Source organism: Carassius auratus, chromosome 44 (assembly GCF_003368295.1).
Source record: "Carassius auratus strain Wakin chromosome 44, ASM336829v1, whole genome shotgun sequence".
NCBI classification, from domain to species: Eukaryota; Metazoa; Chordata; class Actinopteri; order Cypriniformes; family Cyprinidae; genus Carassius; species Carassius auratus.
Genome location: NC_039286.1, coordinates 5589060 through 5603306, shown reverse-complemented (window position 1 = coordinate 5603306; position 14247 = coordinate 5589060). Strand labels below are relative to the sequence as shown.

The 14247-nt window shown below is 37.1% G+C and overlaps 1 long non-coding RNA gene across 1 annotated transcript; it reads left to right on the top strand.

Annotated features, from left to right (window-relative positions):
- The first annotated feature begins 1555 nt into the window (after nucleotides 1–1555).
- On the top strand, nucleotides 1556–12429 carry LOC113061980 (uncharacterized). Its single transcript, XR_003278480.1, has 3 exons — nucleotides 1556–1719; nucleotides 11368–11426; nucleotides 11790–12429. It is a non-coding gene; the product is annotated as an uncharacterized LOC113061980 (long non-coding RNA).
- The last annotated feature ends 1818 nt before the right edge of the window (nucleotides 12430–14247 follow it).

The following is a 14247-nucleotide window of genomic DNA, read 5'->3' as shown; positions in this document are numbered from 1 at the left end:
ACTGTCTCAAGCAGCTTTTTACAGCCTGGATGCATTCATTCATGACATGTTGCAAATTTGTAGGAGGGACTATTGTTCAGAAAATGAGCCTTTCTGTTCAGTGAGAGCAGACATTAGCCGTGATGGTCACGGCAGGCTGTGATAAAGAGGTCTAGGGACAATGCTTTCTGTAGCCACTGGACTGGATTTGCCAGAAAGAGAGCGAGAGAGTTTGACTGTAGCCAATACTGTATCACTTACAATGGAAAAGTGAATGGGGACCATGTTTGGTGCATTTAAAAGCGGATACGTGAAACTTTTTTTTTAAATAAAAGCACTTATATTAATTCTTCTGTTAAAACTTGTGTATTATTTGAGATGGACTCCTACAATTTTTATGTAAATTATACACTACTGTTCAAAGTTTGGAGTCAGTATTTTTTTTTTTTTTTTATTTGATCAAAACTAACAGTTAAGCAATTTATAAAGATACAACAGATTTAAATTTCAAACAAATGTTGTTCCTTAAAATATTGAAATACGAGTCAAATTTTCAACAAAAATATTAAGCAGTATAACTGTGTTCAACATTGATTCTAAAAAATAAATGTTTCTGGAGCACCAAATCACATATCAGCATAATAAAATGATTTCAGAAGAATATTGACACCAAAGACAAGTATTTTTAGCTATTAAAAAAAAACAAGTTTATTATGATAATAATAATTCACAATATTACTGTTTTACTGTATTTTTAAACAAATAAGTGCAGCCTCGTAAGACTTTTTTTTCAAAATCATTTAAAAATATTACCAACCACAAACTTTTGAAAGGTATGCCTAGTGTATGTGCAGATAAATCAGCCAATCAGTGATTAATATTTAGAGTAGCCTATAAAGTGGACTCCTTGTTCCAAATAGACAAAACCCTTGCAAGTCCACACATTTGTCACGTGATGACTATTGGTTAGTAGTCTGCTTTGGACCCCACATCCATTGGGGGCTTGTGAGGATCCTTTTAAGAACCAAGATGACAAACAGCCATTTCAAGATCTCAAGTGCACCATTTGGGACAGGCTCCTACTCCAAAGAACATCTGGTCTCTTCCCATGATCATTTCTCCCCTAAACTCCACCACAACCCGCAACCCACACAGAGCAGAACTCAGTCTCCCTCCATCTGCAGAAATCATTAATCCTTCCCTCAGCGCTGTAAGTCATAGAGACAGATTTCACTTTGAGCGATGCGAGTGATCAAAGCAGGCGCTTCACTCTGTGACAGGACTGCAGAAGGCACTGAGGACTCCTCTCTTTAAGAACACTGTACACCTAATCATCTGCAATGTCTGTGACAATACAATTTACATATTTATATTTTCTTTGTCTCTGACAAGAGATGTGTGACAATGTTCTTTCTCTCCCCCTCACTCTTTCTTTCTCAAACACATAAATACATAGACGCAATAGCGGAGGCTGGCAACGTCTGCAGGTTTGTTCGTAATGAATTCCTGGTTGTGAAGGCGCTGAGACATTGCATCGTGTGTTTACAGGAAATGAGCTGTGGTAGAGGATGTTTGCTGCTTGGAAAGTATTATTACTGCGCATCTGTGCAAGGAAAAGTAAGAAAACATCCTCAGTGTTTGCAGTGCTACAGTAGGTGTGGTATAAGGAGTTCGGCTAATGACTGTTCTTTCAAGAGCAACTTGGTGTTGCACTTCCTGTTAGGGATCCTATATGGATGTGTAAGTACTGATTTGAACTTGTGGCAACATTGTATCTCGGCTGTCTGTCATCATGTGCAATGATCTAGAACAAATTCACATGAACTCTGTAGACTTGCAATTACAAGTTGGAAGAAACTTATTTCCTATCTCCTTATTTTTACTTATATTTTTTATATAAAGAGAGAAAAGTACAATAACGTGATGTTGATTTAATAACTTCATTAATCAAACTCAAATGTAAATTTTCTGTTATATATTTTTTAACCAGTGTAGTCAACATTTAAAATGGATCAAAAAAGTTAATTAAAGTTGTCCTATATGAAATATATGCCTATAATGCACTAAAAAAGAAATGCTTCATAAGAGTCTTTTGTTTGTGAATCAGTCCATACTGGTAGCACTATGTGTTTTAGGGTGCTTTCACACCTGCCTCATTTAGTTTGGTTGAATCGCACCAGAGTTTGTTTCCCCATTTGGTGCAGTTCGTTTGGGCAGGTCAGAAAGCAGCAATCGCACTCGGGTGCACACCAAAAGCGGACCAAACAGGCGTACCGAGACCTGCTTGAAGAGGTGGTCTCGGTACGCTTTCAAACGAACTCTGGAGCGGTTCGTTTGTGGTTAGAATGTGATCCGACCTCAAACAGACCCAACAGCAAAAAGTACTGATCATTTATGGACTAAACCAGCTGCCGTAGTCAGCTGCGTTGTGCATTATGGGATTAGGAAGTGTTTGTTGACATTTTGCACTTTAGCATGGCAGCTCGTGGAAAGCCTTGGAGTAGTGAGGAGGTGCGGAGCCTCATAGAAATTTGGTCAGATGACCATGAGCATGTCAGAGTTAAGAAGAATTAATGCACGCCTCCGCATGAAGTTACGAGCGATTCCTGCTCGCCATTTGCTGTGCATTAGAATGTTGTTTTGAAGCTGCATCCACGCTTCATTATATAAATTTATTTTTTGCATATTGTGGTGTATACAATTACTATCTGTAATAGATCATGGCCAGGGAAGAAACCAGCCCGCGCAGTCGTCTCCCCATAGTTGTGTTGTCTCTGTGCTGTTTGCTGGCTTTTCCTCTTATTTTGGAATTTTCCTGCACGTAAATTCTGACCAATCGAAAAGCAGTTTGGGAAATACTTCATGGCCAATGAGTGATGTACGTAGATGTTGTCCTGTGACTGCATTTTGGTTTGTTTCAACTGGTACGGACCAAAGCAATCAGTGAGGTGTGAAAAGGAACCAAAAAAGCTAAAAAATGCTATAATGTATAATTGTTGGCCCTTGGTTCGGACCAAATGAATCGAACTAGAGATGTGAAAGCACCCTTAAATTAACTGAAGAGAATCAGTTCATTAGAGCCATTTCATTCAGTCTACATTGGTCACACTGTGTACTTTTGCACGCAGCCCAAGAGGATAACTCAATAGAAAGAAGTTTTTTTTTTTTTTTTTCGTTATTTTGCATTTAAATGTCCTATTTATCATATCACATTCCAATCGTGCTGTGGTGTATGACTGGTATACAGTGAAAGGTTTTCAGAATGAGTTTGTAAATCAGTGTTTTTACCCAGAACTAATCTTCATTTAAATATGCTATAATATTGAGCTACCAGTGCTGTGTATGTTAGCAGTGTTCTGCTTCATAGTGCTGGTAAAGTTAAAGTGTCAGCTATGTGCTGTTGAGTTCTTTAAGGCTGTTCTAGTCAGGTTCTGTCAGAAATTGTCTCCCTGTATGTTAATTGTTTCTGTCCTTGAGATGTATTTGAGCAAACCCCTCCTTCAAGCGCTTAGTGCATAATCAAGTCTGAAATCAAGCCTTTCTTGTCGTTCTCAGAGCTACTGTTTATAGATCATCGCTATTCTGAGAAACAGGCGATTGTGAGGAAATGTGAGAGGTGCTAGTTGTTCTTTAAGGACCTACAGAGGGGTCCTTTTCTGGAAGGCCCTTGGCCCTCACTTTACCACTGTCTGGTTGTGAATGGCAGCAGAGTCTGAGGAAGCGGCTCTGCTAGCATTGAGGCCATAACAACCTAATTACTAGCAGATTCTTTTTGTTTGTAATTACACTGCTAGATCAGTTTTCATTGTTGACTAAAGAGGTTGTTTTGGCGAGAAAGAGCGCTTTCTTCTCCCCACCCCTCGTTAGCCTTCTTTCTCTGTTTCTGCCTCTCTCATTTCACACAATTTATTACGCCAGCCAACAGATTCGTCGGAAACCTCCCAGTATAGGACAATCTGTCATCTCAACATTATCAGCAAGCCACACCGCCTTCCATATTGTGCTACAAGAGCTTCAGCAAATTGCTATTTTTATGAGACATGATAAAGGAAATGCTACCTTATGTTCGCATTTTTTACAGTCTGATGTTGGTGGGCGAAAATGGTTGCGATTTGCCAGTGAATCATGTGTGGCACACACGAAAGAGATAGAGGGAGATTTAGGTTCAAAGATGTATTTTCTCTGCTATGCATCACAGTCACAGTCATCCTGCATTCATCCAACATTTTAATTATGAAGTTTGGCAGACTAAACAGCTGAATGGAAAGTGCAAAGTCTGTAAGTTTGATCGTACAAGGTGACGAAAGGTTGCAGTTAACTGCTTTGGCTGCATTGCAAGGTCATGGGTGAGTGTTAAATGCAAAGGCTGAAAAGCTCCCGGTGAATGGGAAAGCCCATGTAGAAAGAGAAAAAACTAGATCTTGTTCTGGGTGTAGTCTGCATCTCTCCCTCCTTCTCTCAATCTGTCTCTCCTCCCCAGCCTTGTGCCTGTTTGACAGCCTGGGCAGCACCAAACTGACAGGCCCTCAAACTGCAGCCCAGAAAGTAAGCATTAATTAAGTCATTGCCGGACTGTAATTTCCTTGAGAAGTAAAAAAATTCTCACACAAGAAAAGGTTACGGAGACCTTTTCTGTGTCAAAATTACCATGCGTCATGAATATTAATGCCCTTAATGAAGACAACCTTTGCTTCATCAAGAATGTACCAGAGCAGGTGCCATACTGATAAACTCACTCGTCTGATACTCCCTCTCTTTCTCTCTGCATCTGCTGAAAATAGACAAGCCAAGATTTACTTGTTTAAATCAGCATCTGCCTTCGGGTTTGACTCGCCTCGCCCCCCACCCCACATTTTTCCTCTTTCATTCACTTTTGAGAATCTTGTCCTCTTTGGCCTCTTTGGGGTTCCCCTCTTTGAATATGCTGAATGGTTTGAATAAGGGGAAGTTGTTTGTTATAAACCAAGGTTTAGGTATAGGAATGCACGATTTGTCATATATACGGTGTTCCTGTAGCTCAAGTGGTAGAGCATTGCATTAGCAAGCACAAGGTTGAGGGTTCAAATCCCAGGGAACACATGTTAGGAGAAAACCGTTAGCCTCAATGCAATGTAAGTTGCTTTGGATAAAAGCGGCTGCTAAATGCATTCATTTAATATCAGCCACCATATCAGTATTGGCCGATAAATGTTTATTTTTCTGTTATCAAACCAATAAGAGAATTTGGCCAACATCTTAGAGTGATAAATAATGCATTATTTTCTGCAGAGACACTTCAGATGCGCACTGTTCACCATGATGGTCTTTAATTGCTTGAAATATTATTGGAAACACTTTGAAAAGGAGAATACAATGAACTGCAAAATGTGCAGGGCAAGTCTGTCATATTATAATGAGATCATTCGCTACTGTAAAAGAATTTATATGAATCTTTGTTTGCCCGTGTTTAGCGCATTGTTGAAGGAAGAGCGCATCCACAACAGATCCATATGACTAGCACAGTTAGTTTCGTTTATGAATCTACAGTCTTTTGTGAAATTTTACGTTGTGATCTTGTGTTTATTTCATGCATATAAATTAGATTTTAGATCATCTTTAGCTCAGTGCACGCAGCTCAAACAGCAGCTTACAACATTAAAGGGGGGGGGGTGAAATGCTCGTTTTCACTCAATATCCTGTTAATCTTGAGTCCCTATAGAGTAGTACTGCATCCTTCATAACTCCAAAAAGTCTTTAGTTTTATTATATTCTTAAGAGAAAGATAGTCTGTACCGATTTTTCCCGGAAAAACATGACCGACTGGAGGCGTGACGTGTGGGCGGAGCTAAAGAATCACGAGCGCCAGTAGGCTTTTGCGTTGAGAGCATTTGGAAGCTGTGACATTACCGTGAGGACAAAACCAACCAAAACAAACCATGGCTAACAGTCAGATTCAGCGTATATTTATGATCCAGAATCAGATGCAGAGGCTGAAATTTAACAAGAGCAGTATCAGCAACGATGTCTCTATGTGGTATGTACTGAAACTGTATATATTTGCTTAGCAGTTTTGGAAAATGACTAAGTTCCACTTTGTCGTCTTTTTTTTTTTTTTTTTTTTTTAAGCTGTACATGTGGAAAGTGCAGTTTGATGACAACATCGCAGGTTGTTTACTTGATGTGCTTACACGCCGATAGCTAAGTTAACAACACAGAAATATTTGAAGCAGTTTTACTCACCGCATGCGGTCCCAACACACGATCGTGACCCTTTTTCGTTGGGACTGCATTATTCTTAAGAAATAAACGATGTGCAAATCCGGCGTCAAACTGGGCCTTGTTTGTAAAACAAGCATCTTCGAAATGCAGGGGAACAAACAAAAACACTTGCACAACTCCGTTGATGCTCTGTAAAAATAAACTGCATCTACTGGTCCCTTAATGCTGTTTCTCTTTTGGTAATCTGTGCAGGGTTGTCTTGCCCTGGCAACCAAAAACACACTTCTTTTGTGACATTTCGCGACGCTCTCGCTCTGATCAGTGAATGTCTGTTGTGCTCTCAGTGCTCTGCTATACGGGAGCGCGCAGATCTTCCGGCAGAAGTGCCCTTAGGACCCATATAAGGAATTTCCGCTTCATCTAACGTCACACAGAGCCATACTCGAAAAAAACTTTGCGAAACTTGTAACAAACTGGAAGGAGTATTTTTGGAACAGAAATACTCCTTCAAACGTGCAACTTAATTTTTGAAACTTTGTCCATGTTTAGCATGGGAATCCAACTCTTTAACAGTGTAAAAAACTCAGTATGCATGAAATAGCATTTCACCCCCCACCCCCTTTAATAACTATGATTAATATTGTCATATATATATATATATATATATATATATATTATGAATTCTTCCGGTTTGGTTTCCGTGTTTCAGTGCATTGTTGTGGGAAGAGCCAAAAGCGCATCCACAGTAGAAGACTTTATTGGTAAACAGGCTCTATCGGCCAACATATCAGTTATCGGTTTTCATATTTAATTAATTATCGGTATCGGACAAACTTTTCATATCGGTGCATCCCTATTTAGGGATGTAGCATATCTGTGTTTTTAATGTCAATTAAATAATAATAAACCCTCAGTGCTGACCACTGGGATGAACAATGCTATTAAAATAAAGGTGAAGTCTTTTATTTCTGTGCCAATATTGTCACCAAGTGAAATGACAAAAATAATGACTGCTTTCAAACAGGTTTCCCCATCTTGTATTGCTTCCAAAATCACACAATTAGGTTTGCTTTTTGGAATGATCTAGATTACCCCATACACCCCCCCCCCCATGCGAACAAATGTTAAATATAACTAAATATGATAAACAGTGTGGTCTATATAATTATTGTATATTTTTGTAAAGGTTTTAATTTATATTTTTAATTTTAATGAACTTTTTTTTATATTTATTTTATTTTTGTAGATTTTAAATTCTCTCTATATATTTTGTAACAAACAGAGCAATGTTTTGGCATAGGTTTATTTTGCCATTGAACCACATAACAGGAAGAAAAGTAGCCAAAAACCATCTGCTGGAGGAGGAGTAACAGTCTGTTAATGGAGGTCTAAATAAACAGATAGAAGGCTTCAATTCTGTCATCTCCTCCTCCCTCTATTTTCTCTACAAAATTATAACAGACAAATTCTGGCACAAACAAAGGTAGAGATCTGTTAGCAAACTACGACTTTAGTCCGACTGCGACTTCGGTGGGAGGCAGCTTTTCTTCTCCAGCTCACCAGTGATCCCCGGCCGTGCCTTTCATTTGACTCTCAGTGTGTGTCACATGTTAATTAGTTAAACGTTCACATGCGACTCACCGATTATTCTGCACACCGACAACCAGAACAAAGTGGAGACTGGTGGGAGCACCGCTGATGAGAGAGATGAAAAAACACAACACCATTGCAAGAGTTAACAACAATTAATAGTACAGCCCATTCAAAATGTTGGACAAGATGTTCATTTTCACAGCTCATGATTTCTGAACTTTTTTTTGCTTTATCAAAATGTTTATATAGATATTTTCAGTGTTTTAAGAAAGCCAAGATGTATGCAAGACATATCTAAACCATATGTCTCTTCTGAACAAGTAAATAGCTTTAGTTACTCCCTCTTTTTGATGAAATCTCAGAATAATTCATTCAACTGATTCATTCAGAAGTGAATATGTATTAATGAGTCATTGAATCTTTCACTATAGCCACTGTAATTCTTCCACGAACAGAACAAGAGTCATTTGAGTTGTTCATTGAACAGATTTATTTGAAAACACTGATTGTGTCAGGAACAAAAAAGTGAGTGTCATCTAAATCATTCACTCAACCAGTTCACTAAAAAAAAAAAAATCTTTCTGATATAAAACACATGACTTGTATGTAATTTATTAGTGAATTATTGAATATTTCTCTTTACCATTTGATTCAAAAACACAACTTTTTATGAGACAGTCATTTGAATCATTCTCTGTTTTCTTTCTCTCTGTATGTACATCATTCATATCTAATGTTTTGGCTTTAGCCCAAGCTGCAGATTAAAGAAAAGGCAAGTAACTATTGTAGAATTTGTATGGCAAATCACAAACAGCACTTTCAGCAATCCTCTCCTGGAAGAGACATGGCCCACGAGAGCAGAGATGGGCTTTGATTGAGCTCCATCGCTCAGTACGGTGTAAAAGGCCTCAGTTCTGTTTACTGTTCTGGCCTGCTGAGCACACGAGTGAGGGCCCTCACCTCAGCTTCGAGCTCTAAGGGGGAAAAAAGTGACATTTGAGGGGCACTTTACAAAACTCGCTGTGCGAAAGATCTTCTGTATCACCTAAAGAGCCTTTGTCAGTCATTGGAAAGCTGTCACCTGGCAGGGAGATACAGCCAGGCGACCGGATGACAGGTTGGAATTAATGAGAAGAGTATGACAGCAGCCAAAGGAGAGATGGGGGTAAAAGAGAGAAAGAAAGAGAGAGAAACTTAGAAAGGGGTAGAATGGAAAAGGATGACATGGAGGTCTTTGTTTCTTATAAAGAAATGTAGTCAAGGGGTTGTGGACCTGCAGAAATGAGGGATGAGAAAGAGGGCAAGAGGAAAGATACTAAAAGAAGAGTGTTTGCAGTGGATATTGTTAATGGGTGACAATGTGTCTGGTGCAATATCAATGTATTGTACTCCTCCTCTTGGGAACTGGAATCAAATTTTCCTATAGTTCCTATATTTTCATATTGCTATGTTTTTGCAGACTCTAGTAAAAGTGACAGTTCATCTAGAAATGGAAACTTTGTCATAAAGAATATTATGGCAACTTTTTCCTTGAAAAAGTAAATGAAGACAATGACTATCATAAAAGTGATCTTTGTGTCATATGAAGATTTTATCCAATCACTCCAGAAAATGTAACTCTCTCATATTATTTTAAAATAATAATCAAAACAAATAATTTATATGGTATATATATATATATATATATATATATATATATATATATATATATATATATATATATATATATATATATATATATATATATATATATATATATATATATATAAAATAGAAGTATGCACCCCTAAACAAAACAGTCACTGGGTTGTCAGCAGATACAAAAATGTATGCATGTGATCATGTGACTTTATTCAAACTAGCCACCAATTTGCCAAAATATAAAATAGCTATGAATTGCCATGAAATTGTGATGGGTATTTTGGTGATTATTCACTTCATTTTAATAATCTAAGGAGTCATTTTCCACTATAAAGATTTTTTTTTTCATTAGAAAGGTCCCATAAATGTTAAATATTCTTCATGGAACCGTAGGGGCCAATAAAGAACCTTACTTTTTAGTAGTGTAGTTGCTGACGGCACATTCATCAGAGTTCATGAAAGCAGTGGCAATGTCCGATTCATGAACGAATCAGTCATGTAATTCACAACTTGCTCTGATATGCTTCTTGAGTTCAACTCAATGATTCAATGATCTAGTCACTTTATTTTTATGTGCTTTTGTGTATCACAGAGGACAAAAGTCAAATGGATTTGAAACAACATGAGGACTAGTCAATATTGACAGAAATTTCATTTTTGTATGATATAATCTTTTAAGAATCCAGTTTTTCTAAGGTGGTAATCATCTGAATTCTGCATTAGCTGCACTGTAGTGCCATTCACACCGTGCAACTTGTCAGTCTAAAAAGCGGCAAAAGCTCTTTTCAAAGCCTGACAGTCTTTAAATCTAATCAATCTCACATCGTGTTTCAGCATCCACGTAAATGCCTCAAACAGGTTCTCTGTTTAAAAAGCAATCAGTGCATCAAGCAGGAGCAGTGCGGCCTGCATGTGTGCATTTGCAAGTGGGTTTATATTATTGTAACAATTTGTGTACTGTGGACGGAAACATACCTCTCCAAAACAGTAAATGAGTTCTGTCAATGTTTGCACATCTCACTTAATCAAGGGGAACAATGGCCAGTGGGGCTAGAGGCTGTCAGGGACAGTTTGTTGGCGACACGTCAAAAAGAGACACTGCAGGCTGAAAGACATCTCCACTCTCCCCGGCTCTTAGATTTTCCAAGACTTTAATTGAACACGTGTCTAAAATGAAGAGTTGGCTACCTAAAGTCAACATGAAATAAAAATTTAATACTAATTACTTTCATCGTATTGTTCTTGTCACAGTGCATGTTATTCACTGTGTCTAGGCTTGCCACAGAAAATGTATTGAAAATGATACATTTTATTTTAATTAAATTTAAACCTAAATATTTGAATAAATTATTATTTTTTTTTTAAATTGACTAATTAACATACATATTAAATGGTTTAATTTGTTTAGAAATTCTTAAGTACAACAAATAAAATGAATTATATATTTTAAAAAAAATTGTTAGTTTTGCAAAATGCTCTTATGAAAAAACAGATAAATTATAAATAATTATATTATTTACAAAAAGAAAAGAATTATAACAACAATAATCATATTAAATATTATTATAATTATTTGTAATACATTATTAATAAAATGTATTATTTATTTGTTTGTTCGTTTGTCTGTTGAGTTAATAAATGGCATTGGTCAGTTTAATCATGGAATTAACCAATGAACATTCCATTTTGTTTTAAGGCACACCCCTTGCCAGCATCATTGGACAGAATGACAAAACATGTCATCATGAAAGCAGGAACTTTGTGTGCGTGTGTTTGACTTTAATGCTCCTTGGATCCGCTTTATGCAGCCCTGCTGATTTTTTTTATTATTATATATTTTTTTTATGTTACAAATTAGATGTGCATACATAACATGGGTCAGAGATTTATTACTTTGGGTGTATATCAAATATTGCTATAATTGATGATAAAACTGCGACTCTTGCTTATTTCTAGATAATATAAGCACCGGACAAACTCCACCCCACCACTCGACGACAAAGGAAACTGTGCAGGTATGTAATAAGCTATCAAGACTTAACACTTTTTGTTTTCATCACATCTTGAGATTTGTCAAATTGGATCTCGTTACACTAATTAAAATACCTAGGGGATGGAGACTTAACCATGTCAGTGAGACAGAGAGAAGGAGAAAAGAGGGAGAAGAGGAGATAAAGATAAATGGCGCATCAGAAACCAATTATCACAGGAAGCAGATTAAAATGGTTTCGCATTTTCACACACAAAAGAGAAAGCGAGTCACTTTTTACTGATTACACCTTCCATCTCTCTCCACAATCGTTAACGTGTTTGTTAAATCCCCTCTTGTGTTCATTAGCTTCTTCGTTTAGCTATAATGCTGACATTTGCTCTTTCAGCACTGTTTGTCCAACAAGATCTCCCTCCTACCCGTTTGAAGGCGGAGAGATGGTGTTAGCAGTTATTCCGTTCAGGCCTCAGCAGAGATCACACGTTGGGGTGACACCAGTGAAACTGATAAAGCTATCTGTCAGTGGAACCTGAGGAACCAGATTTAGCAAGTACTTACGACATGTTAAAATATTTTCATGAATAACTATTATCTGCCAAAATATCACTTCAGTTGCATGTTTCCTCCTCCTCTCTCACTCTCTGTCATCAGTCTACTTTATCTTTTTCTACTGTATTATTTGTCACCACAGTACTCTCTAGTAGAAGCAGTTTCTCCTATCCACTAACCTTTTTAATTAATTTTTTTGGCCATCTTTATTTAAGCAGAATAGAGAGGGCAGAAAATTATGGTGAGAAAGGGAACCGTGAGCATGATTCGAACTTGCATTATCCACATGAGCACCACAGCTCAATAGTAGTGCATAAATCAAATGTGTTTCCTTCATTCAAAAATGTGCACTGACTAACGGATCATTTTCAATTTGTGGCCCATAATTGTAAAATAAACAACAGAGTTACCAACTGTACATCTGCTTATTACCTGGCAAAAATAACAAATTAATTAATAAATTAATGAATGAACATGGAATACCGCATAAAAATAAATATAGTGGTGCACGTAAATGATGCGACCAGATCGAAAAACTTTTGTGCTCCCCTGTACATACACACACACATATATATATATATATATATATATATATATATATATATATATATATATATATATATATATATATATATATATATATATATATATATACATGTGAGAAGAGAGCATGGAGTGATATGAGAGACATGCAAATTGGTTGCCAGATACAACAGTCAGTTATAGTTTAGTGGTTGTTATGCAAAAATAATTGAACTCAGAATGATGCAACGGATCGATCAAAATAAAGTATTCCAGAGAGCGAAAAAAAAAAAAAAAAAAAAAAATTATAACATTTACATTCTAACATTTATTCTTTCATTATTTTTTGACTATTATCACAACTAGCACAGTAACTTTTATGATAATAATTACAACATTTTTATTCAAAAGACAGTAATTTTTCCATTAAATAGAGTAACAAAACTTCAAGTTTATCTGCATATCGCTTTTTACGATACAAATCATTTGCAAAGCAAATTTACAGACAATTAAGTTTCTACAATATTTACTACTAGCTTATCAGTGGTGACTGTCAGTTGGGGGAAGTCATGGCCTAGTGGTTAGAGAGTTTGACTTCTAACCCTAGGGTTGTGGGTTTGAGTCTCAGGCTGGCAGTTCCATGACTGAGGTGCCCTTGAGCAAGGCACCGAACCCCCAACTGCTCCCGGGAACTGCAGGATAAATGGCTGCCCACTGCTCCTGGTGTGTGTGCACTTTGGATGGGTTAAATGCAGAGCACGAATTCTGAGTATGGGCCACCATACTTGGCTGTATGTCACATCACTTTTTTTTAATCACTTTTATGTGAATATGACAGAAATGTTCAGAAAAATGAAAACAATCACACTTGTAGCAATATTTGGTAGTTCTGTATGTTGTTTCAGGGTAAGCATCATCTGAGGTCCTCTGAGGGGTTTGCATCACCTCTTCTCAGGTGTTCTGGATCCAGACTGAAGCTTGTGTAAATCCTAGTTACCACGGGATGTAAATCCTGTGGCAAAACAGAGAAACAAATAGAGACATAATTAGCGTAGCTGCTGTTCCAACCAAGTAAGACTTATTAGTTTAACCCAAGCTAAAGAATAATAATGTGCATTTGATCAGATACAACTGCAGTCACAAATTATGAGATGCATTATTTGAATGCTTGGTGAAAGAGATGTGTTTTTAATCTAGATTTAAACAGGGAGAATGTGTCTGAACCCTGAACATTATCAGGAAGGCTATTCCAGATTTTGGGAGCCAAATGCGAAAAAGCTCTACCTCCTTTAGTGGACTTTGCTATCCTAGGAACTACCAAAAGCCCAGCATTTTGTGACCTTAGGGAGCGTGATGGATTGTAGCGTGTTATAAGGCTAGTTAGGTATGCAGGAGCTAAACCATTTAGTGCCTTATAGGTAAGTAATAATAATTAACTGATATAAGTAACTGATACGGAACTTAATAGGTAGTCAGTGCAGAGACTGTAAAATTGGGGTAATATGATCATATTTTCTTGACCTGGTAAGGTCTAGCTGCTGCATTTTGGACTACCTGTAGCTTGTTTATTGAAGATGAAGAACAACCACCTACAAGTGCATTACAATAGTCCAGTCTAGAGGTCATGAATGCATGAACTAGCTTTTCTGCATCAGAAACAGGTAACATGTTTCGTAGCTTGGAAATGTTTCTAAGATGGAAGAATGCTGTTTTTGTAACATCGGAAATATGTTTTTCAAAAGACAATTTGATGTCTAATATAACACCCAGATTTT